At 44.5% G+C, this 25,110-nt stretch overlaps 1 protein-coding gene across 3 annotated transcripts in view; it reads left to right on the forward strand.

The window, feature by feature from the left end:
* The window catches only part of GASK1A (golgi associated kinase 1A), a 103,279-nt gene that overhangs the window by 21,079 nt on the left and 57,090 nt on the right, over positions 1-25,110 (forward strand). For all 3 annotated transcript variants that reach the window (XM_032648676.1, XM_032648677.1, XM_032648678.1), the window contains 5 exons: positions 1,145-1,249; positions 3,629-3,689; positions 11,192-11,274; positions 14,169-14,282; positions 21,872-22,001. The gene's annotated coding sequence lies outside the window, so the exon portion shown is untranslated. The remainder of the gene's footprint in view (positions 1-1,144; positions 1,250-3,628; positions 3,690-11,191; positions 11,275-14,168; positions 14,283-21,871; positions 22,002-25,110) is intronic.

Consider the following 25,110-nt stretch of genomic DNA (forward strand, 5'->3'; position numbering starts at 1 on the left):
AAAGAGTGTGGCAAAGCCTTTAACTTCAACTCAGCACCAGCAAGTCAGCACTGGAGAGAAACCTTTTATTTTTTTACCTGTACACGGGCCTCTCACTGTTGTGGCCTCTCCCGTTGCGGAGCACAGGCTCTGGACGTGCAGGCTCAGCAGCCATGGCTCACGGGCCCAGCCGCTCCACGGCATGTGGAATCTTCCCGGACCGGGTCACGAACCCGTGTCCCCTGCATCGGCAGGCGGACTCTCAACCACTGCGCCACCAGGGAAGCCCAAAAGAAACTTTTTAGATGCAAGGACTACAGCAAGGCCTTCAAGCAAAAAGTCAGCTTAAATCAATATCAATGGATCCAAAGGAAAAAAAGAAAAGGAAAGAAAAAAGAAAACCCCAAGATCAATGGATCCACCCTTGGCTGAAGCCCTACAAATGCAGAGTGTGGGAGAGGCTTCAACAAGAGTTCAGGATTGAAGCAGCACTGAAGGCTTCATGTTAGAGGAAAACCCTGTGAATGTGAGAAATGTGGGAAAGTCTTCATTCAGAACTCAAATTTTATTCGTCATTGGAGAATTCATCCTGGAGAGAAACTTTTAAATGTAATCTTGTTCTGTGTGTCCCCCTAGTGCAGGTTAGCAGGCCCTCCCCTTCTTGGCCTGATTATCCCAATCCAGCTGTACCTCCTGCCCTCCCCAGACTCTGCTCCAGCCAGTCCTCTCCACTCACTGCAACACACACTGTTTCAGTTTCTTCCTCTGAGCTTGTGCTTTTTCTGCTCCCCCAGATGCCCTCTCCCCATCTCTTCCCCTTTCTTTGATCCTATCTAGCCTTAAGAGTTTTTGAAGCTTAGCACTTTGACTCTGCCTTTCTTACTACAGCCTCTTTTGTCTGTTTTCTTAAAGACAGCCTTATTATTTTTTTTAATTTTTTGGCCGTGCCATGTGGCATGTGGGATCTTAGTTCTCCAACCAGGGATCGAACCCATGCCCCCTGCATTGGAAGGGCAGAGTCTTAAGCACTGGACTGCCGGTGAATTCCCAAGACAGACATTCTATTTACAATGAATTTGTATGCTGGTTGTTTTGTTATTGTTGTTTTGTATTTTTATTTTTTGTTTTCCCTCCAGTTGACTCAATGTTATTTCCAACTCTGCAGTGGTGAGCTTCTCCATAGCAGGATTGGTCAGGAAGGTGGACTGTCCCCAAAGGAGATGAATATAAGGAATGACCTTGAGAGTGCCTGTCTTTCCTTAGATTTTAGGTAAGTTGTTTGCCCTGAGACTTCAGCTCTCTGATGTGTTCAAGGAAAAGTTTCAGATTATCTGGCTATCTTTTTTTTTTTTTGGGTTGTGCCATGCAGCATGTGGGATTTTAGGTCCCTGACCAGGGACTGAACCCGTACCTCCTGCAGTCTTAATCTCTGGACTGCCAGGAAGGTCCCAGTCTGGCGATTTTTTGTTGTAAGGGTGGGGCCATATTCTTCAGGTTTTTTAAATTATTTATTTATTTATTTATTTTTGGCTGTGTTGGGTCTTCATTGCTGCGTGCAGGCTTTCTCTAGTTGCGGCGAGTGGGGGCTACTCTTCGTTGCGGTACACTGGCTTCTCATTGCGGTGGCTTCTCTTGTTGTGGAGCACGGGCTCCAGGCACACAGGCTTCAGTAGTTGTGGCACGCAGGCTCAGTAGTTGTGGCGCATGGGCTTAGTTGCTCTGTGGCATGTGGAATCTTCCCAGACCAGGGCTCAAACCCGTGTCCTCTGCGTTGGCAGGCGGATTCTTAACCACTGCGCCACCAAGGAAGTCCCTTCTTCAGTTTTTCTACATCTTGAGAAGAGGTGGATTTTTGGATTTTTTAAATTTTCAAAGTGGACCACACTTTAAAAAAACACACACACACAAAAAAACACTGAACAACAGTTTGTAGATATTCATTAGCAACCAATGCAATGTGATGATTTTTGAGAGAGATGAGACACATAACATGAATCTCACATTCCCCAGACCTTCTACTTGGGAATATTTGCTGAGCTGTGGCCTAGAGAGTTACAGCCTTTCTCAGTGTGTGGAGGAGATAGAGATCAGACCTGCTATATGTTTTTCTTATTTTAACGTATTGTATAAATATGGAGAAATGTGTTGAAAAAGCACCAAGTAGTTGACAAAGGGGAGGAGTGTGTGACATTACTGGTGGCTGAATCTAGAGCCATTTCCAGGTCTGTCCTTTGTGGTTGTGATCATCGTGCAAAGAGGAACTGGTCTAAGGGACAGATGGGCGTTGAAATCCTGCCCTTGTTCCATTTGCCATGTCACGCACCTATGGGATTGTATCTCTTTAGGGGCTACTCTTTCCTAATAGGTACTGATGTGCCTTTTGGGCTATTCTGGCCTTTCCCAGCATTTTTCTCTGTTGCTGTCTTTCACTCTAGAGTATAGGAAAGCTAGATATTCACATTTCCAGTCTATCTTGCATTCTGTTGTGCAGTGGACATGGTAATGACTGTTACTCGTCACCTAGTCTCCATTCTCTCCTGCTTCCACAGAAATTGCTAAATTTTCCAGTTTTTTCAGCAGGTGTGTTTGGCCTTGTGACCAACCTCTGGCCATTGTGAAATGGTATGTGCAATTCTCTGGCCATGCACTTAAATGCATGCCCAGCACCACCACTAGACCAAGGAAAACAGGGTCCCACCCCAGGGCATGTGCCCAGGGTGTTCAGGGGGTCCTGCACTTAGGAGTTCCTTCCTCTACATTTTTTTTTATTGGTTTATTTTTATCCTTTTATTTATTTATTTATTTTGGCTGCACCGGGTCTTAGTTGCGGCATGTGGACTTCTTAGTTGCGACATGTGAACTCTTAGTTGCGGCATGCAAACTCTTAGTTGTGGCATGCATGTGGGATCTAGTTCCCTGACCAGGGATCGAACCTGGGCCCCTCCATTGGGAGCGCGGAGTCTTACCCACTGGACCACCAGGGAAGTCCCCCCTTCTCCTACATTTTTAAAGTCATCTACTGTTGTCTGGGTGTGGCTAGGTCAAATAGGACTGTCAGATGGGGTGCTCTGAGAGTAGATTGTGATCTCTATGGGCTCTGTGCTCTGTTTGTCCCATTTGGGGTGCTCTCTGAGCATTTACTCAGTGTGTGGGCTGACCAGGTGTCCTAAAGAGCTCCAGAATGCACACCTGTAGGGTTGTGCCAGGGCCCTATGGCTGGACCTCATTTCTAGGAGGGTGGCCAGCGTGGGTTTTTCCCACAGGATCACATGACACTGGGCCATCAGAATGGTGCTGACTGAATCGGGGTAACTCATTCATCTTAGGCACAGGTTTGAATTCAAGGCTCTGGGCTACTGTGGGTCTGCTGTCAACCCTTGGGGTGGGCCGCATTTGTGGGCCCCTGTGTCAGCTCTTGCTCTTCTGCATCCCTACTGCAGTGCTGCTTGTGGGCTACGATACCCAAGGACAAGAGAGGTGGCAGCAAATATCCTTTATCTTGTGCATTCCCCACTCTTGGCCATGAGGGTGGTCACTCTTCCCCGCACAACATGTCAGGCAGTTCTCTGGGGGTGGCCACACCTCTCTCCTCTGAGGGCTTTCAACAGGCTTTCTGATAGATGTCCTCTCTTGCCCCCCACTGATGCAGTGACGCCATGCTGTCCTGGGCCAGTCATAAGCTGCACTGGAAGGGGACATTCATTTCTTGGGTGAATTGAACTGCTCTTCTTACTCTTCGCATGGGCCTATTGCCTATCCTCCCCGTTGGTGGTGGTGGTATGGAAGGGAGAAGGATAACCGACATTGAAAGACATCACATTCCAGGAACGCAAAGATTATAGCAGTTGCTATGGTCTCAATGTTTGTGTCCACTTCAAAATTCATACGTTGAAATCCTAATCCTGATGTGATGGTATTAGGAGGCAGGGCTTTTGGTAGGTGCTCTCATGAATGGGATTAGTGTTCTTACAAAAGAGATCGCACAGAGCTCCTTAGCTCCCTTCCATGTGAGGGCACCGCAAGAAGGCCCTGTCTATGAACCAGGAAGAGGGCCCTCACCAGAATTCGAACATGCTGGATTCCTTGATGTTGAACCTCCCAGCATCCAGAGCTGTAAGAAATAAACTTCTGTTCTTTATAAGCTACCCAGGCTATAGTGTTTTGTCTAGCAACCTGAATGGACTAAGACAGCAGTTTAAGAGCAGTTGTGGTTGTAAAATATGTGATTCAGTGATTAGACTATAACATTCCAAATGGTAAACTTAACATGACCAGGAAACCTATTACAGTTAATATTTTCCTGAATATTCTGCGTAAGACGTGTATTTGCAGTTATTGTAATAACCTTTGAGGATGTCATTGGAAGCCAATATTCATGGGTGGCATGATGATTCCATGCCGTTAGTAATGATCTAACCAGCATTCAATAAATGGTATTAAAGAACTGAAGAGGCAAGGGAGGGAGGGAGACGCAAGAGGGAAGACATATGGGAACATATGTATATGTATAACTAATTCACTTTGTTATAAAGCAGAAACTAACACACCATTGTAAAGCAATTATACCCCAATAAAGATGTTAAAAAAAAAAGAACTGAAGAGGCAAGAATATCTATATTGTTTCAATTCTGTGGTGCGTTCAAGGATTTGAGGGATGATCAAGAAAAGACAAGACCTGAAACATATAATATTGTACATCAACTATACCTCAATCCAAAAAAATTTTTTAAAGAAAAAGATAAGACCACTAGATGGCACTATTGTACAACAAACTACATTGGGCGGCCTCTGTACAGATCGCAGGACAGGGGAAGTCCCTTACTGAAGGGCTAACCCAGCAGGGGAAGAAGGCGAGGGAATCCTGGGGAGGGGGTGGGGTGGAGAGGCGAATTGGAAAGGAGGCTTACTTGTCTAGGCAGTGTTGCTCAACAGCAAGGTGGGAGTCTCTGCCCTTCAGAGAGCGTTGAAGGGCAGCAGCGGTTTGGGGTCTTTTACGGCCACAGAGTTTGTCTAATCCATGGCTGGCCGACGTTAGGTGCAGTTTCACGAATTATGCAAAGCAGGCAGGCTCTAAATGGCTAAAATTATGCTAATATGGGTTATGTTTAAAGCAATTGGATGAGTAAGAATTTGTAAAAATGTGTAAAAAAATATTGTACCCTTAAAGCTTGTAAATATTGTACCCTTAAAGCTTGATATAAATTTCCTATGTTTATAGGTTATTACACAATTACAGCTGAACATTCAAATTCGATAATATTCAAATTGCATTAATTTAATATTAGGAACAGTGACATTTTGCTAAAACTAGATTGCTGTTCTAAGACGAGTATTACGCTATAGGGTTTTTTGTTTGTTTGGCCTCACTGCACAGCTAGTGGGCTCTTAGTTCCCGAACCAGGGATCGGACCCAGGCCCTCAGCAGTGAAAGCTCACAGTCCTAACCACCGGACCACCAGGGAATTCCCTGGTATAGGTTGTTTTGATTTTGCCTTGGCAAACCTACCTAACCAGGTATCTTTGGTTGATAGGAATTGGGAATGGCCTACTCCAACTGTCAGCATGATTTCCAGGCTCCATATCTTCTACGTGGAAAATATGTCAAAGAGTAGGAGCAGTGACTTACATCTGAGAACATCCCAGTGGGAGGGAAAGAGAAATCATGTTTACTCCTCAGGAATACTGAAGTGCCCTGGAGTAAGCTGACACTCTTTGGTAACAATGTTATCAGTAATGCTTTAAACTCCAGGTTCTTTTGAGCAAGGAGATCCTAACCCCTGCTCTCGCATATTTAAAGGTCTTTTGGAGGTGACCACAGACACTCCTATAAAGCTCTCAGGTTATGCAGACGATTGAGGACTTGAGGTTATCTTGAAAAGATGTGACCTGGATTCCACACAAGGGCCTCGTGGATCCCGGGGAAGTGTCGGCCTCAGTAGGATATGGCTGAGGGCTGGGTGCTCCTCTGGAGACAGCCTTCTTGGCAGTGTGAGATGAAAAGACTTGTAAACTGTGAGCCCCATGTGGGGCATCACAGTGGCCGAGGTAGGAACTAGACACATGAGGACATTTGGCAGTGGTGGACAAATGAAGTGGCGGACAAGTCTAAGAAAGGTTACAGGACTGTGTGTAGGCTTCTAACTGGGGCCGGATTCACTTGTCACCCTCCCTCACTCATTCATGGTGGTTCTCCCTATGCAGGACAGAAAAGCACCGACTTTTTGACTTTCTAAGGGTCTTCTGGATATATATTAAGATCGCTACTCTGTTCCTCGACTTTCATTCATTCAGCAAATGTTTCGGTGCCTCCTCTGTCTTGAGGTCTCCACCCCGTCCAGGTCAGGCCCTCAGCCCAGTTCAGCTATCTCTCCAGGTCCTGATTTCTCCTCTAGGCCCTGAAGGGAGGGACTCACCCGTAGGTGGAAAATCTGCCAGGCAGGGGCCGGGCCTGTCCGGGCAGGGAAGAGGCTCCTGCCTCCAAGAGGAAGGATGACCTTGCAGGCTCCACTGCTCATTGGTTCAGCTGGGCCCCGCCCCTTCACCCGATATCCAATGGAATGAAGGCCCTGCTTCCTTCTCCGGCCTTAAGGTTAGGACAAGCCAAGTCCTCTGCCTTGACTCAGAACGCGGAGTCTCGTGGATTCCCTAGTGGTCCAGTGGTTAGAACTCTGCGCCTTGACTGCCGAGGGCCAGGGTTTGATCCCTGGTCAGGGAAATGAAATGCCGCAAGCCGTGTGGCGTGGCCAAAAAAGTAAAAAAGAACGCGGAGCCTGAGAGGAAGACACTACCTCGCCTTTTTTTTCTCAGGCTCGTCTGGTGGGAACTGGAAGGAGGAACCACCGAGATGTGGGGTCCTCTAAAATCACTAGAGAGAATTTAAGGTAAGTTATAGGTTGACAGGTCACTGTGATGACGTACTTCCGGCTCAGCCATTGCTGTTAGCACGTGAGGGTTTGGTTTTTGAAGACCCGCGAGTGGTTCCCCAAAGCTCTGTTGGCTGGAAAGGGGCAGAGGCCACTCAGAGCCCACGGTGAGCGGGTCTGGCTTGGTCTGAGCACGACGGGAAGGACCCTGGGGGAGACCAGCGTGGCTACTGCTGCTCCCGGGGTCCTTACCCCAACGCCCATGCTCGACTCGTTCGCATGGAGAGGGGGCGCTGGTGGGCCGCAGGCTCCTGATGCCTAGTTTCTCGTCCCCAGGACAGCCCGTGGCCTATTCAGACTTGGATACTGACACAAATTCAAGTGTTGACACCGAGGTCCTCAAATTCTTTTAACTGTCTGCGCTCTAGGACGCGCTGTCAGCAGAGAACACTCCCCTCGGTCGCTCCAGCTCCGTCTTGTCCAGGCTGCGGAGACCCCAGCCCTACCCCTAGGCCTGTGCCCAGCTACTTAACGCTCTTTCCCTTTTCAGGTGGTCTCAGGAAATCAGTCTGTGAACACTTTATTCGCCTTACTCGCCGGGCCAGGTGTAAACCCAATCTGGAAGTGATTCGTAGAGTACCCAAAGTTTTGAGAAGACTGAAATGGTTTTCTCCCCCCACCCCCATGGAGGATACTTCCTTCCCAGAATTGGAGAACGCGTGGAGCCCTGGATTTGGATTGGCTCATATGAATGTTTTTTTTTTTTTTTAACATCTTTATTGGGGTATAATTGCTTTACAACGGTGTGTTAGTTTCTGCTTTATAACAAAGTGAATCAGTTATACATATGTTCCCATATCTCTTCCCTCTTGCATCTCCCTCCCTCCCACCCTCCCTATCCCACCCCTCCAGGCAGTCACAAAGCACCAAGCCGATATCATATGAATGTTTAATCTAAAAATCTTGGGACTTCCCTGGCGATCCAGTGGTTAAGACTCGGGGCTTCCACTGCAGGGGGCACAGGGTTCCAGCCCTGGTTGGGGAACTAAGATGCCTCGTGCTGTGCAGTACAACATAAATAAATAAATAAAAATAAAAATCTCTTGAGGGGTTATATCTATCAAGCACCTAATATGTGTCTAGTGTTTAGCATATAATATCCTATGCACAGTATTGGGGCTATGGAAACATTATTTATTTATTATTATTATATTTTAATTTTATTTTATTTTTGTCTGCGGTGGGTCTTCATTGCTGCACGTGGGCTTTCTCTAGTTGCGGTGAGGGGGGGCTACTCTTCGTTTCAGTGCGCGGGCTTCTCATTGCGGTGGCTTCTCTTGTTGCGGAGCACGGGCTCTAGGCATGTGGGCTTCAGTAGTTGCAGCATGCGGGCTCAGTAGTTGTGGCTTGTGGGCTCTAGAGCACAGGCTCAGTAGTTGTGGCGCACGGGCTTAGTTGCTCCGTGGCATGTGGGATCTTCCCGGACCAGGGCTCGAACCCGTATCCCCTGTATTGGCAGGTGAATTCTTAACCACTGCGCCAACAGGGAAGCCCAGCATTTCTTGATTTAGTTCTCTTCACATCCTTTATTTCACTCCTCATTACATTCTCTTAACGTAATTGTCATAACGTAATTGTTAAGGTTCACAATCAATCAGATAAAACGTATGGTCCCTGCCATTAGTGAAGTGTGTTGTGATTTGTTTCCCACCTGGGCTTGTTGTTTATGCTTCAATTCCATAGCTATGGTTTTCCCCACAGGAAAGTAGGAGTGTTTTGTACTTTGTAAGGGTGGCCTCTGCTGCTGTTCTACTTCCAGATGCTTTGCTTTTCTTAGTGTCAACTGTACAGATCACACCTTTTTGCTTAAGGCCATTTGTTTAATATGTCAGTAATATTAAGTATCCACTGTAAGGGATGTTTATTACAAAGATACGATGACAGTATCATGATTTAAGAGAATTAAAGTACCCAACTACAAGGGGTACCCAGTTACTCAGTATGAATCCCTGCTTTTGTTACCTTTGGACAAAACCATCCATCAGTTTAGCAGCATTACCTGTGTAGGTTTGCATTGTGTTGTTTTATTTGTTTTTGTTTTTGACAGTGCCACACGGCTTGTGGGATCTTCGTTCCCAGACCAGGGATCAAACCCAGGCCCCCAGCATTGGCAGCTTAGAGTCCTAACCACTGGACCACCAGGGAATTACCACATTGTGTTTTCTTTTAAAGTTCTTTTGTTTACACTTATAGCTACTCTTCCCTGTCCGTTCCCCGCGCCCCCCCCCCCAATCCCACCCCTGGAATCCCTGCAACTATCAAGATGTGGGTTTTAGCCTCCCCTGACAGCTCTTTCCCTGACAGCCTCAGCTTCCTCTACCTTCCTGGATAGCTTTCTGGTTTCACTAAGTAGGGTCAGTGGAGGAAAGGGCTATGTGCTGACTGTATAAAGTCTTTTGTCTGATGGACCCTGAGACTTAATAGCAAACTGCAGAGAAGGAGTTGAAATGGAAGTTGTTTTTAAGTCTACGAGTGCGTGCGCTTTTATGCTTATTAACGATTTCCAATCTAACTGATGACGGCTATTTGTATTTCAGGTGTTGCCTTTAATGTGTAAACCTTGCTGATTCATTCTGTAGGATGGCAGAAGGCTTACGTCCTAATGATGAACTAGTTAACTGACCTAGAAAGGGAGTTAGAACTATTAGCTTACAAATAAAATTGCTTGGCTTCCCTGATGCAACAATATGTAGAACTTGGAGTATTTGAGACATGTCATGAAGTTGACGGATCATTTAATATGGTAGTGTTTTTCTTCTCACCACCTATCCCCAACACTCTTATAAAATTGAATGGTCATCTTATAATCAATCTGTATTTAGAGGAAAAAAATAGTAGTAGAGAGACATCAAGTGTTCCTAATATGGGATTTCCCTGGCAGTCCAGTGGTTAAGACTTCGCCTTCCAGTACAGGGAGTGAAGGTTTGGTCCCTGGTCCGGGAGCTAAGATCCCATATGCCTGTGGCCAAAAAACCAAAACAAAACAAAAGCAATATTGTAACAAATTAAATAAAGACTTTAAAAATGGTCCCATATCAGGGCTTCCCTGGTGGCGCAGTGGTTAAGAATCTGCCTGCCAATGCAGGGGACACAGGTTTGAGCCCTGGTTCGGGAAGATTCCCCATGCTGTGGAGCAACTAAGCCCTGTGAACCACAACTACTGAGCCGGTACTCTAGAGCCTGCAAGCCACAACTACTGAGGTCCGTGTGCCTAGAACCCTTGCTCTGCAACAAGAGAAGCCACTGCAATGAGAAGCCTGCACACCGCATCGAAGAGTAGCCCCTGCTCACCGCAACTAGAGAAAAGCCTGCACACAGCAACGAAGACCCAACACAGCCAAAAAAAAAAAAAGAGATCCCACATCAAATCTTTTAAAAAAAAAGATGTTCCTAATAAACTATTTTCAAATTTTCAAGCTATTTTCAAATTCCATTTTGACTTTGAAAATAAAATATTTTCAAATTATTTCAAACTATTTTCAAATTCCATTTTGACTTTTGCTACTGTCAAACTGTCTGTGTGGATTCTTGGGATCTTTTAAATCTTTTTTAAAAAAAAGATGTTCCTAATAAACTATTTTCCAATTCCATTTTGACTTTTGCTACTGTCAAACTGTCTGACTGTGTGGATTCTTGGGATCTTTTAAATCTTTTTTTAAAAAAAGATGTTCCTAATAAACTATTTTCCAATTCCATTTTGACTTTTACTACTGTCAAACTGTCTGACTGTGTGGATTCTTGGGATCTTTTTTTTTTTGTTTTTTGGCTGCATCGTGTGGCAGGCAGGATCTTCGTTCCCAGACCAGGGATCAAACTCACACCCTCATGCAGTGGAAGCATAGTCTTAACCACTGGACCACCAGGGAAGTCCTGACTCTAGGGATCTTAATTGGAACTCCAGTTTTCTTTTCCGCCCATAACATTCTTTCCACCGTAACACTGTATGCCCTAGTTTCCTTTTCTGTCCTCTTTCCTAAGATGTCTTCTTTGGAGTACTGAAAATTAGTTTTGTCAGTCCACCTTCGCATCTGTTCACTGAACCAGTCAGCTGAATATGTACCTGGGAAATAGTATGCTAATTATATTCTCCACACGATTTCTGTGTCTGTGTTCCCTCTTAAGCCTGCTGTCTCACCTCTGTGACTTGAGAATTGCCACCGATACAAGGCAATAACTAATGAATAGTACTGATAGTTCATGTAGCCCCCAAAAAGAATGGGTCAGATGTTATATGCAAGAATTAGAGTCAGTAGAATTATTGCCTCTAATGCTTCTTTCTTTACTTTCAGTTCCTGAGAGTGTTACCTTTCCCTGAGACAGGAATAAAAGAGGTCAGATGATGACAACAGTGTCCTTAACAACCTGGCCCCAGGTGAGCTGGGTTCCCTCTGCCCCTGCATGTATGCATGTGCATATGTACAGAAATATTTGTATATGCACATATTAAAGTATACAAGTGTATATAAATATGTTTATATATGTTACATATGCATATATAAAATATATGTAACATATATATAAATATGTAAATTTGCTTTCTCATTGAGGTATAATTATAATAAATATAACTCACTGTATAGCTCACTTTTTAGAAATATACACACCTGTAAGACTATCATTCATATTGAGACGTAGAGCATTACCAGTACTTCAACAGACTGCCTCATGCAGCATCCCAAGCAGTCCACCCCAAAGTTGACCTTTATGGGACTTCCCTGGCAGTCCAGTGGTTAGGACTGCACACCCTCACTGCCAAGGGCCTGGGTTCGATCCCTGGTCAGGGAACTAAGATCCCACAAGCCACGTGGCCAAAACAAAACAAAACAAAAAAAGATGACCATTATTTTGACTGCTATGACAATATATTAGTTTTATTGGTTCTTAAATTTCAGGTAAATGGAATCATTCAAAAGTTACTTTTTTGTATCTGCCTTCTTTTGCTCAGTTTTATGTCTGTGAACTTCACCCGTGTTGTTGCACATAGCAGTAGTTTGTACTTTTTCATTGCTGAATAGTTTTCCATTATATGATTATACCACATTTCATTTATTCATTCTACTGTGGATGGACATTTTGATTGTTTCCAGTTTTCGACTACTATGAATAAGAAGGCAGTGAACATTCTTGCTTATGCCTTTTGATGAACGCATGCACTCGTCTCTCTGGGGTGTATCTTTAGGAGTCATATTGCTAGGTCATAGGCTATACATTTGGTTAGTTTTAGTAGATGTTGCTCAACAATCTTCTGAAATGGTTGTTCCAATTTATACTCTTACCAGCAGTACAAGAGAGTTCCAGTTGCTCCACATCCTTGCAAATACTTCTCATTCATTCTTTTTTTCCGTTTTTTTTTTGCGGTACGCGGGCCTCTCACTGTGGTGGTCTCTCCCGTTGCGGAGCACAGGCTCCGGACGCACAGGCCCAGTGGCCATGGCCCATGGGCACAGCCGCTCCGCGGCATGTGGGATCCTCCCGGACCGGGGCACGAACCCGTGTCCCCTGCATCGGCAGGCAGACTCTCAACCACTGCGCCACCAGGGAAGCCCTCTCATTCATTCCTGATATCATATTGGGGTTTTTTAATTGCCTTTTCTCCATTAAGGAGTGATACAAAGCACCATTTCATATGTTTATTGGATATGTGGATGTCCACTTATGTGAAGTCACTGTTGAGATACGTTCCCATTGTTTCTTACATTGTGTGTCATTTTTTTCCTCCAAGTTGTAGTAATTATGGATATGAGTCCTATGTCAGATGTATGTATTATGAAATTCCTTTTCCCAGTCTGTGGCTTGCTTTTTCACTCTCTTATTAATTTATTTTTTTGGCCTTGCCTCGAGGCTTGTAGGATCTTAGTTCCCCAATCAGGGATGGAACCCGGGCCCCCTGCAGTGGAAGTGCAGAGTCCTAACCACTGGAAAGCAAGGGAATTCCCACTTTTTCACTCTCTTAATGTTGTCCTTTGATAAACAGACTTTTCTCTAGCCCATCTCAAGTAAACGGTACTTTCCTATGCTACTCTAACCTCACTACCTCTACATGGGGGTGGGGAGTCATGGACAAACGTGAAAGCATTGTGCCTGGGGTCGTGAGAAAGGAGACAAGAATGAGGAAGAACTTGGATGAAAGCACAATTGAGAAATGACAGGAATGTGAGCAGCCCAAATAATCAGCCAAATATATTATACAAAGTGGGAAGGGGCTCAGAGCTAAGGTAGCAGCCATATCCCATTATATGTTAGGTTTTCTTCTATATATATACATTCATGCTCAGGCCCAAGCCTAGCTTCTATATTATAGTCTATTTGGAGGTTGCATATGTTTGGAAGCTCATAGTGAAGATGTGTTTTGTTCTAACTAGGAAAGTATGTGGAACTCTGGCTGGCTGTCTACCTTTAATTTGTGTCCTCTTCCTCTACACCTTCCAACTTTTACACAAAAACCTCTCAGGCACATGAGGGACCCAGTACTAAATATACATCCTTGTAGATGCTGTTCTCAGCCTCTCATTGACAGTTTTGACCATCACCAAAGTCCTGAGGCCTGGGATAGAGGAACTTGTCATTTCAGGAATCAGTGGCTTTTGAGGATGGGGCTGTGTACTTCCCTGAAAAGGAATGGGCCAGCCTGATACTGCTTAGAGGGCCTTGTACAGGAGCGTGGTGCTGGAGAACTCTATGTAAGGCCTTCCTATGTAAGGCCTCTCTGCTGCTGTTCTCTCTGGGCCCTAAGAAGTTAAAGGTTCTCTTATAACTATTAACTGACCCCAAATGGCGATGTTAAGAGTTTCCAGGTACACAGAGCCCTGGAGTCTATTTGACTTCCAAGAAGGCTTTCCTTCTTTTTCCATCATAAAAGCTGTCCTCCCTCTGTACCTGCCTTAGAGGTGATTCTCTGGGTACACCAGGGCTCGAGCAATCTCTTGGTACCCTCACCCTAGTATTGAACCTCCAGATTATCTTGAGAGAACTCAGCCCCTTTGTCTCCACGTGGGAGTTGCTCCTAGGAGCCATACATCTGTTTTCCACAGTTAGAGAATTTTCCATTCTTTCACAAGGAAGGTAAAACATTTTGTTTTCCTTTAAATAGAAATTTGCCTCCCAGAGTGTCTCAGGCTTCCTTGGAAGCACTGTCCAAGATCTCCTCCCAGAACCTGTCCTGTACCTGTTTAGGGTACCTCTTGCTCAGTTCCCCCGGGGTTACTCTCCTGGCCGAGACTCCGTGTGACTCTGTGCTTCACTGTGTTATTTCTTCTTCCCTTCAAGCATCGTCCACTTCCAAACTAGCTCTGATCTCTCATCTTGAGCAAGGGAAAGAGTCGCGTTTCACCCAGCCCCAGGGACCCCCAAGCAGGAGGAACAGGAGAGCAGGTTCTACAGGTGAGTTAAACAAGGAATGCCCTTTGTTTTTATTTGATTAAAATGAAAATGTGTGTTCTTTGTGCCCAGCATCATGGAGTGTTTGGGATCCTTAATCACACGGTTTCTGATTGATCTGTTTTTCATCTATTTAAATGGAGTACGTAACACCGTGCTTCATTGTCTTACATACTAGGATGCTTTTATCCCTGGGGGTATGTGGAATGATTTTTCGAAGTACTTTACTGGTTATGTGTGATAACCATTTACCAGTTTCTCCCAGTTTTACAAAAATGATAAACTCAGTGCAAGTATTACCTTGTCAACTAATCAACAAAACAAACAGAAAAGATTATTTTTGCTTTTCATGATTATTAATAAGTTAAACATTTTTTAAAATTTGATTCTTATTTTATTTTGGAGTACAGTTAATTTACAATGCTGTGTTACTTTCAGGGGTACAACTAAGTGATTTAGTTATACGTGTCCATATACCGATTCTTTTTCAGATTCTTTTCCATATAGGTTATTACAGAATATTGAGTAGAGTTCCCTGTGATATACAGTGGGTCCTTGTTAATGATCTATTTTATATGTATATTAATGTGTATATGTTAATCCAAAGCTCCTTATATATCCCACCTGCCTATCTTTCTGCTTTGGTAACCATAAGTTTCTTTTTTAAATCTGTAGTCTGTTTTGGGCTTGTCAAGTAGTTCATTTGTACCAGTTATTAGATTCCCCCTTACGCTTCACCTACCCAGGCAGATGTCAACTCCTGCAAAACCGCTCTGCTGAGGGTTCGTCATCCGTACGTGGGGAGACTCTAAGGAAGGAGGCTGGAGGTGGGGACCTTACTGCTAGGAGACTTGGAGACTAGGTGACTTGTCAAAGCTCTTCGAGGCCAGCGGGTCCACCATCCTTTGGGTGCACTAGGCTTGGTTAAGCTGTAGGGGTCCCGCCTGGATCTGGGGATGGTGGTCCCATGCAGAGGGGACCAGGCACTACAGGGCCAGCGGGAGCTCATTTGCTGGCACATCCTCCCCAGCTCCCTCAGCCCCAGTACCCTCCACCCTTGGGACCCAAGCCTGCGCAGGCTCCAGGGATGTGACATTAGCTCAGGTTACCAGGCCTGAGGGGAATATAGTAGGCATTTCTTTCCTTCTTCTTCTTTTTTTTTTGTTTGTTTCTAATTTAACTTTTAGGTTATATTGGAGTAGAGCTGATTTACAAAGTTGTGTTTATTTTAGGTGTAGAGCAACTTGATTCAGTTATAAATATCAATATATCAATTCTTTTTCGAATTCTTTCCCCATTTAGTTTATTACAGAGTGCTGAGTAGACTTTCCTGTGCTATAGAGTGGGTCCTTGTTGATGACATATTTTCTATATATATGAATGTGTGTATGTTAATGCCAACTTCCTAATTTATCCCTCCTGCTCACCCTTCCCCTTTGGTAACCATAAATTTCTTTTTGAAGTCTGCAAGTCTGTTTCAGGCTTGTGAAGTAGTTCATTTGTATCAATTTTTAAATTCCACATGTAAGTGATATCCTATGATATTTGTCATTCTCTGTCTGACTGAGTTCACTTAGAATTTTCACTTCTAGGTCCATCCATGTTGCTGCAGATGGCATTATTTCATTCTTTTTTTTTTTTAATGTCTGATGGATACTCCATTGTGTATATCAACCACATCTGCTTTATCCATTCATATGTTGATGGACATTTTGGTTGCTTTCATGTCTTGGCCATTTTCAATAGGGCAATGAACATTGGCGTGCATGTGTCTTTTTTTTTTTTTTTTTTTGCAGTACGCGGGCCTCTCATTGTTGTGGCCTCTCCTGTTGCGGAGCTCAGGCTCCGGATGCACAGGCTCAGCGGCCATGGCTCGTGGGCCCAGCCGCTCCGCAGCATGTAGGATCTTCCTAGACCGGGGCACGAACCCATGTCCCCTGCATCGGCAGGCGGACTCTCAACCACTGCGCCACCAGAGAAGCCCCATGTGTCTTTTTGAAATAGGATTTTCTGCGGATATACTCCCGGGAGTGGGACTGCCGGATCATTTGGTAGCTCTAGTTTTAGTTTTTTAAGGAACCTCCATACTGTTCTTCACAGTGACTCTTAACCAATTTCCGTTCTCACCAACAGGGAGGAGGGTTCCCTTTTCTCCACACCCTCTCCAGCATTTATTGTTTGTAGACATTTTGATGATGGCCATTCTGACTGGTGCGATGTGATAGCTCGTTGTCATTTTCATTTGCATTTCTCTGATAATTAGCCACTTTGAGCATCTTTACATGTGCTTTTATTTTCTTTTTCCCTTAAACAGTGTGAGTAAAAGTTATCTCTTGAAATGGGCTTCTGGAAAGTCTTCCCGTTTTTGAATTCTTCTTCGATGACCTACCCCAGGACATTACTTAAGGGCAGGTATCACTTAACGCCCCTCAGGCCTTGTGAACATTAAGTGCCCAGCAGCACCGGGTTTATAGCTGTTGTTACAGGAAGCGGCCACAAGGCGGCAGGATTTCTTCATGCTCCAGTGCGGTGACTCAGGCAGCCAGAGCCTTAGGGAAGGTTGTGTTCCAGGCTTGTAAATGAGAGGGGAGTGTGCCAGCACAAAGACTCAAGGGCTTGTGCCTCATTCCTTCTTCCCCCTTACCCTGGCAGATGCCAACCCCTGCATAACCACTCTGCTGAGTGTGCTGTCGTCCGTACATGGGGCTACTCTAAGGAAGGAGGCTGGAGGTGGGGACATTACCACTAGGGGAACTGGTGACTAGGTCCCTTGTCAACGCTCTTTGAGCCCAGAGGGTCCACCATCTTTTGGGTGCAGTAGGCTTGGCTTAGGTGTAGGAGGGCCTGCCTAGATCTGGTGATTGTAGTCCCATCTAGAGGGGACGGGGCACTCTGAGTCCGGGCGGGGCTCATTTGCTGGCACATCCTCCCCCCTGGCTCCCTCAGCACCAGTGTACTCCAGCCAGGGGACCCAAGGCTGCGCAGGCTCCAGGGCTGTGACACCAGCCCAGGTCACTAGGCCTGAGGGTAATAGAGTAGGCATTTCTTTCCTTTTTTTTTTTTGCTTTGTTTTTCATTTAACTTTTACTTTAAATTGGAGTTGAGTTGATTTACAATGTTGTTTTTGTTTTAGGTGTACAGCGAATTGATTCAGTTATAGATATCCATATGTCTATTGTTTTTCGAATTCTTTCCCCATTTAGGTTATTACAGAGTGCTGAGTAGGGTTCCCTGTTCTGTATAGTAGGTCCCTGTTGATGATCTATTTTATATATGTGTGTGTGTGTGTGTGTGTGTGTGTGTGTGTGTATGTATGTTAATGCCAACCTCCTAATTTATCCCCCCTGCCCACCTTTCCCCTTTGGTAACCATAAATGTCTTTTTGAAGTCTGAGAGTCTGTTTCTGTTTTGTCAAGTTGTCATTTGTATCAATTTTTACATTCCACCTATAAGTGTTATCCTATGATATTTGTCTTTGTCTGACTGTGTTCACTTAGTTTGATCACCTCTACATCCATCCATTTTGTTGCAGATGGCATTATTTCATTTTTTTAATGGCTGCATCATATTTCATATATATGTACACCACATCTTCTTTATTGAGCACCTAACGTGAGCCAAGTATTATTGTGTGGAGTTTATATTCTTTATCTCAATGGTATAATAGCTCTGTGCGGTAAGGGGTTATTATTGTCACAATTTTTTTTCCCATAAATAAATTTATTTATTTATTTATTTAGCCTGTGTTGGGTCTTCGTTCCTGCACGTGGACTTTCTCTAGTTGCGGCGAGCGGGGCCTACGCCTCGTTGCAGTGCGCAGGCTTCTCACTGCGGTGGCTTCTCTTGCTGCGGAGCACAGACTCTAGGTGCGCGGGCTTCAGTAATTGTGGCCCGAGGGCTCAGTAGTTGTAGCTCATGGGCTCTAGAGCTCAGACTCAGTAGTCATGGCACACAGGCTTAGTTGCTCTGGAGCATGTGGGATCTTGCCATGTCCCCTGCGTTGGCAGGCAGATTCTTAACCACTGCACCACCAGGGAAGTCCTATTGTCAGAATTTTACGAATGAATACATGGGGGTTTACTGAGAGGTTTGAATTCATATTCAGTGAGTATGTCTCCACGTGTGACCATGGCTGCACCACTTTCGTTTTTCATTTACCCCTATTGCTGCTTTGTGCCCCACTCTAGGTTCTTGAGGTAGGTATCCCAGGCTTCTCTCTCTTCACTACTCCTGGCCCTGCCGCTGAAAGACCTCCCGTGACCTGGCTCCCGTACACGGAGCCTGTGGAAGGGCCAGTCGCAGCCTCTGTCTTCCCTTCCATACTCAGAACTGAAGATCTTACTCAGAGGCCTTACTGGTGAGGAGTCAGACACTCACAGAAAATAATAGGAACAAAAGACAGAAAAGTTGGGGAAAGCAACTGTAGAGTTTATCACAGCCCGGCGATGGGGAAGAAGGCTAGAGAACCATGTTGGCTGGCAATCGATGTTACATAAATGAATATGTATGTGAAGATCTGATCGTTTATGTAGCAGAGCCAACTGTTGAGATAGGCATGTATGACAAGAAGATGATAGCTGCTTGGACTTGCTAAAAATTGAATTAATTTTAAGCAATACAGTGTTTAGTGAGAAGTGGCTGTACCTCAGTATATTTCCAATGCCAAGAATATGCTGGCATCTAATTAGGCACCTGAGTCTTGTGCCACCCTGTGATAGAATCTGCATTGCATGCCATCCGTGCCAGGAGAACCAACCGCCAGTCCAGCAACTGGAATGGAGGAGAAATGCTCAAGTGGACACTATAAGGTGGAGGGTTATTGAGATAATACCTGAAACAATGTCCTGAGAGCACCGTATTGCTGGATTTGACTTTAATAAAGTTTTTGCTCCAGGCATATCGATACCTCAGAAAAGCCTGTGTAATTATAACAAAATTAGAAGTTTATTTTTTCTTTATTGAGTGTTGTAGTACAATGGGAACTGACACAGCAAAATTTGTTAACATTGCCAGAAAGTGGGTTATGTCCTTCTAAATTTCACTGCATCTACCAACTTGTAGGCAATAGGGATACGGTACAACCAATTTAAATTTTATATTTTAAAATACCACCCAGCAATGTTTAACTTAATATGATGATTTGAGCACAGACATCCAACTCTCTAATTCCCCATCCTTGTGACTGATCTTGTCCTGAAAAGAATACAAAAGAGAAGAGAACAAATAGCAATGTAACTACCTTTTGCCTCAGTTCTTAAGGACTTTTCTTCATTCCTAAGGACTTGTGTAGATGGATCTGAATTGATCCTGAGGGATGACTCAAAGCCTTTTCTGAGAACGTTTCTGTTTCTTAGGCAGCAAGTAGAGGAGATTTGAGCAAGGTTTTATTAATGTCCCTGAGTTTGGAGGAGCTAGGAGGGCATACTGAGTGACTGTTGAGGGACCAGATGAGAATGTCAGTATTTGTTGCAATAGCTCAGTAGTAATAGAAACTCTATTAAGCATTAAACAAAGCCAAAGATGGATGGGTCTTCTCTCTATCCTATTCTGAAGAATAGGACAAAGAAGGAAAGTACACACAACATGGCCAGATCACAGGGCTTCTCGGTCAAAGATGAAACTGATAAAGCCAGTACCTGGTGGATTGGCATCATCAAATGTGAGGGACACTCTGTAGGTTCCCCTCAATTCCTGAATTCTGGTCGATCTTCGAATGGGAATGTTGACTCGTATCAAACAGTCCTGGAGCTTACTGTCTGCGGGCGGGACCGCTCACACGGGCAATGAGCTCATGTTGCCATTCACCAAAGAGTCACTTATTCTCTCTGCGGGAGGGTTATTCTTCACACTCTGTTGAAGTCAGGCTTGGCCATGAGACTTGTTTTGTCCAATGCAAAGTGACCCTGACCCAGCCTCATGCACAGCATCCCGTTCCCTTTGAGTAGAATACCTCCCCTTCCCGAGTTGCCTACTTAGAGAGCTGCTACTCATCCCAAACAGTCAACTGGCTCAGAAGCCTTAGCTCACCTATTCAGGCAGGTGTCAAGAGCAGCCTACTCATTCCTTTATGATAGCTCTAGTCATATTATTCACTTCCACACCTTCTCTCTCCCACCTGGAGATCCTTGTGGGCAGAGGATAATGTTCTAGTCATCTTCGTCACCCTGGCCCCTTACATAGTTCATGGCACGTAGGAGATACTTAATAAATCTCGGATCAAGACGTGAGTGAGTGAAATGATTTCTGCAATCAGTAGTTACAGCATATATTGGACAGTTCACGCACGTCAACATTCATTTATTCGGCAGGCATTTATTAAGCTCATTCTTTGTGCCAAGCATCGTGATAGGTGCCAAGATTACATTTGTGAATAAGTTAGTCATGGCATCTGTCCTCATGTTGCTTAGGAAACCTACAAGAAGATAGACAGCCATATACAGTGGAAGGCAGGAGTCTGGCAAGAAATACAGTTTCATGAATCCCACCCACATCGAAAGATCAGAGGGCAGAATATAAGAGTGGGGTGGGGGACTTCCCTGGTGGTGCAGTGGTTAAGAATCCGCCTGCCACTGCACTACCAGGGAAGTCCCCCACCCCACGGAGCAACTAAGTCCGTGCGCCACAACTACTGAGCCTGCGCTCTAGAGCCCACAGCCACAACTACTGAGCCCGTGTGCCACAACTACTGAAGCCTGCGTGCCTAGAGCCTGTGCTCCACAACAAGAGAGGCCACTGTAGTGAGAAGCCCGTGCACCACAACGAAGAGTAGCCCCCGCTCACTGCAACTAGAGAAAGCCCGCGTGCAGCAACAAAGACCCAACGCAGCCAAAAATAAATAAATAAATATATTTATTATTTTTTTTAAAAAGGGACTTCCCTGGTGGCACAGTGGTTGAGAGTCTGCCTGCTGATGCCCTGGGACATGGGTTCTTGTCTCGGTCCAGGAAGATCCTACATGCCGTGGAGCGGCTGGGCCCGTGAGCCATGGCTCCTGAGCCTGCACGTCCGGAGCCTGTGTGCTCCGCAAAGGGAGAGGCCACAACGGTGAGAGGCCCGCGTACCGCAAAAAAACAACAACAAAAAAATGGAGTGAGGTGGGGCTTGCTCAGGTTAAGGTCTGTCCAATGCCTATGGCAAGAGGTTGTTGAATTAATGCCTGTTATGAAGCTAGGAGGCCCTCGAGGCACAGCGGGCTCAGAGCCACAGATCTTCTTGGCGAGGAACAGATTACGGGAACAACTGTGCTCATTTTCCTGGGTGGGTCTTAGTTCTCTCTCCACCCTTGTGAGGCCAGGACGTGATACAGCAGTTAGGCAAAACCCCAGGCTGAATCAGAGCATGGAACAGCTTCCATATGGAATGTTGGCCACGCAGGGGTGCTATTTACTTCTTCAAATCCTCATTATTTAAAACATTTCTCTTATACTCCTGATTCTGGGACTAGCCCAGGTGGTCTCTGTCAAACCGCACCTGCCAGCCTTGAAGTTCAGTGCACGTCCTCATTTTTATGCCTTCTGAGGGGATTGCTGTGTGTGACTGGGGAGAGCAATTCAGCATACCCATTACTATGCGTTCTCGGAATTCATCCTCAGGTCTTAAATGGTGTGATCAGCTAGACAGTGTCTCCTGACCTTGAGAAGGAGCGATTGGCATTAGGAAGCACGATGAGCTGATGCTGCCTTTCACTTATTCTCTAGACTGCTGCTTGGCTCCAGGAACAAGGTAAGAGAATCATCATAGCTTTTCTGAGGGCTCTGTGAGCAAGGCCTTGATGAGGCTGGAAGAGAAGACAGCTGTCATTTGATGAGCACCCATTAGGTATTACGTTCCTTGCGTTCATTGTCTCTTTAAAACTTTATAATAAACTTCACGAGGTAGGCATTATATCCCCATTTTATAGATGAGGAAACTGAGGCTGGATGGGTACATTATTTGTCCAAGGTTATACAGCCCAAAGTGGTGAAATTGAGTTTTAAAACCAGGTCTGACTATCTCCACAGCTCCAAATTCTCTTTCTTCGTGTGATTTGCAAGATAGAGCCCCTGCCCTTGTAGCATTTGTAACTTGCTTAGGGAGACAAGATTCCTGAAAGTATGTTTAACAAAAAAGGGTGAGAGCAACTTAAACTTGATGAAAGAGAGCTACTTTTATTGACATGGGAATGGTCACAATATATTGCTAAGTAAGAAAAAGCAAGCTTGAGAATAGCAAGGTAGGCTCCAGTGGAGGCAAACAGTGAGGTGTATCATGCCCCCTACCCAGATCAAGATAGCCCAGACGGCTTCCTCACGTCTTCTGCCCGTCAGCCTCCTCCCAAGGGTCAACCACTGTAATGATTTCTCTTACTATAGGTTAGTGTAGATGACAAACAAAATAATTCAGTATCTGCTCTTTTATGTTTAGATGCTTTTACCACATTTTGTCTGTGAGGTTTATCCATGTTGTTACGTGTAGCAGAGGCTTTTTAAAGTTGCTGCATACTATTCCATTGCCTGAATATACCACTGGTTGATGGATATTTGGGTGGCTTCAGATTTGGGGCTTTTGTAAATACTATGAACATTCTTTTACATGCCCTTTGACTGACCTATTCATGTATATCTCTTGAATGTCTATAGGTAGATAGATACATTTATATAATTTTATATTAATTAATTTTTGTATGAGTGGAATTGTTGCATCATACAGGTTAGGCATATGCTTGGCTTTGACAGATACTGCCAAAGGTTTTACAAAATAGTTGTAATGATGTATCCTGCTTCCAGCAGTGTATGAGAGTCTTAGATACTCTGCAGCCTCCTCTTCATAGTCTTTTCTAGTTCCCTGAACACGGATTGAACCCATGCCCTCTGCACTGGAAGCACGGAGTCTTAATCACTGGACCACCAGGGAAGCCCCTGGGTAGTCTTTTTAATATTAGCCATTCTGGTGTTAGTATAGATGTAACATATTGTGGTTTTAATTATAATTCCCTAATGACTAATGATGTTGAGTACCTTTTTCATATCCTTATTGGCCATTTGGATATTCTTTTTGTGTAGGTAGTAGCGTTGGGGTGAGGGTTCTAACTGTGCCTGCAGGGGCTGGCATGGTTTGAACTTCCACTGGCACCAGGAGAGGGAGCCCGCAGGGTTTCTTACAGGCCTGTTGAGGTGTGGGGCAATAGGAGAAGAGGGAGGAAAGAGGCTTGAAAGCTGTTTGTGATCAAATATCAATAATGAAGTTATACTCTTTATTACAGTGTTGCTCAGATCTGTGGTGATAAGATAATAAATCTGAAATAGCCAATACTCACCTCGTTGCCTACATTTGGAACACAAGATAAATAAGTATGAAAATGAGATACTGGTTATCTTAACTCTTTGGTCTGGACCAGGGAACTAGCCTTTAAATGTGGTATGTCCTGCTTGGCTGAGCTGTGACTGTTTTACAGGTGAGAACTAGTGGTAGAATTTCAGGAAAAAAAATACAGTCGTGACATAAGCATGGATCCTTGACTCCCCACATAGTAATAAGCTTAAAGAATATGTCTTGTGTAAGTTATTTCTTCTCAATTCTCACAGAGACTGTGGAATAGAGAGGGAAGGCATTTTATATTTGCTTTTGTAAGGAATATAAATGTTAATTAGCTCGCCCGTAGTTACTGCTTTCTGGAGCAGTAATTTCAGACAAGGATTTTGAAATACAAGGTCAAAGTGTATTTAAACATTTTAATAATGATTTCATTATTTTCACATTAAAGTACATGCTGACCTAAGGTGGTTTACAGCCTCATCCCTGGTCATGTGCCTTGAGTCTAAATTTTCTCTGACCTGCCATTAGAGACAAAGTTTAAGAATTATTGCATAAGGGATGCAACTCTTAATAAAACAAGGTCCTAATGTTCCAGAAACGAAAGGAGCCACCTGGAGGGCGCAAAGGGCAGTGGGACTGGCAGGCCCTAACTCGCCCCTCTATAATTTGTTGTTTTTCCCTTAGAGTTACTGAATTTTCTCCTCTTTGACAGTGTGTCTGACCCTTAGTTTACTCAGATATGGTTCCTCTCTAGCCAAGGCAAGGACAAAAATCCATTTTACACTTTTCCCCAATTCCATGAGTGGTGGAGCCTAGATTTTGAGGCTTACTTTTTCCATCTATAAAATGGAGACTATAACAGCTACTTGTGGGGCTATTATAAATATTTTTTAAAAAATTAAATGTGCATGTAAAAACCTTGCACTGTATACCTGATCATTGTGGGTGCTCGGTAAGTGTAGCTAATTACTCATTGAATCCATCCATTCTGGAAGTTGATATAACTGATATAGACTCCGAGCTTCCTTTAGGCAAGGGTGACTAACCTCCTGGTTTGCTCCGTACTGTCCCAGTTTTAGCACTGAAAGTTTAGCATCCCAGGAAACCCCTCCTCAGGACACAAAAAGTCCCAGTTTTTGGTGATGGATGTAGAAGTCTGGGGGAGAATATAGAACCCCACAGGGCTACCTGAAAAATAGGGGCCGAAAGCAATGCTATTTTTAGTGTCAGATGGATATGGCGTAGATTATCTGCCTTCTGTAGTTGCTGTTGCTTATTTTTTTCCCTTACCATTGATGCAGGCAACCATGATTTATGGTTCACAAAAATGGAGCATTCATTGTAACATCACTCCAAATGATGTGACTTAAGCGTCCACCTTAAGTGTGCTGTAATCGTGAGCACTGACAGTCTATTTTTCATTTTGCTTGTGAGTTAACTATTGGACTTTGTATTGAGATGGTGCTGGTTTAATTTTTGACACTGAATATCATGACCGTGTTTTCTAAGAGTTCAGATAATGAAAGCAAGAATGATT

Source organism: Phocoena sinus, chromosome 11, assembly GCF_008692025.1.
Source record: "Phocoena sinus isolate mPhoSin1 chromosome 11, mPhoSin1.pri, whole genome shotgun sequence".
Taxonomy (NCBI): Eukaryota; Metazoa; Chordata; class Mammalia; order Artiodactyla; family Phocoenidae; genus Phocoena; species Phocoena sinus.